Below are 1,316 nucleotides of genomic sequence, written 5' to 3'. Positions count from 1 at the left end.
TCTCAGGGATGTGTCCTGTCTCCATACCTTTTCAATCTACATGCAAGAATATATAATTCAGGAGGCTGGGCTTTATGAGGAGGAGTGTGGCATCAGAAGATGGAGAAAAAATGGCTTCCTAGTTACACTCTTCACTGAATCAGCAGACACTGATAGAACCGGGTTAAACACTTACAGGTAATGTTCCTGCAATTCTGGGCACCAGAAGAGAAAATAGAGAATTTGGTGTAAACTTTGACTTTTGTGAGCAGGGAGAGACAAAAAGTGACTGAGGAGAGAGATCTAGTGGAGACCCCCCCCCCCTTAACCACTATCTTGAGAAATAAGAAACACAGGGACAAGAAGAAACCAATCCCCTAGAATGGCTATTGAGACAGACAGAACGTGAACAGGTCCTGGAGAGACTAGGTGAACCTGATACCAGTGAAGAGGGTGATAGCTTCTCAGAGCAAACATTGAGGAAGAATGGGAGCGAAAGGCTAGTCCAGAGCAGAAGACAATCGGACTAAAAGCCTGTGTTGTGGGATGTATGAACTCTGATGACCCCACTTTAATGGAATCTGCGTAGAACTGCCAAGTAGCTTGCATTAATGTACCCTGGGCCCACATGTCAAGGGTGCACACACTCGGCCCTCATCAGGCTCCTCTCCACCTGCACAGACATGCATCCCCAGACGATGAAGTCCTAGGACTTCACAGTACAAGACACAGAGCTCTACTCCTCTCATTCTTTTCTCATTTATGTATTTTTGTTTTTCTTCTTCCATTTTCTTTACCCACTTTTTAAAATTAATTTTAATGAACATTTACAGAGATTTTGGATTTCCATTCATTCATTGCTGCACTTTCTTCCCGCCCACTCCCCCAGCCCCAGGTCTTCTCTTTGAAAAGTAAAATTTCTTCATTCTTTATCTACTTTTACTTCCTTTGTTTCATTTCTCCCTTTCTTTCCTTCCTTATATTTATCCGTTTTCATCTCCTTCTTTTTCCTTACCATTCCCCTCTCTGCCTCACTCCCTTAACAGGAGACTGTGTTCTCTCACCAACTAGCCATATCAACAGCACCTGTCTCCTACTTTACCATCCAATGGGCAAGTATCAACTCTCACTCTCACACCATCTTATCAGTGGAAGAAGGTACTAAGTGTCTGCTCAGTCCATCCTCAGCTATGTACCACCAGTTATTCTACCCACTTGGAGATAAGTAGGGAGTGTCCTAACACTCCCAGAAACAAAGAAGAATAAATCAAGTCCATCAACATAGTCAACATAGGTAAAAGAACTCAAAGATATTCAGAAGACAACACTATCAAACA

Source organism: Elephantulus edwardii, unplaced genomic scaffold, assembly GCF_000299155.1.
Source record: "Elephantulus edwardii isolate Elephantulus edwardi_28Jun2011 unplaced genomic scaffold, EleEdw1.0 scaffold00322, whole genome shotgun sequence".
NCBI lineage: Eukaryota > Metazoa > Chordata > Mammalia > Macroscelidea > Macroscelididae > Elephantulus > Elephantulus edwardii.
Note: the sequence above shows the minus strand (reverse complement) of the source record.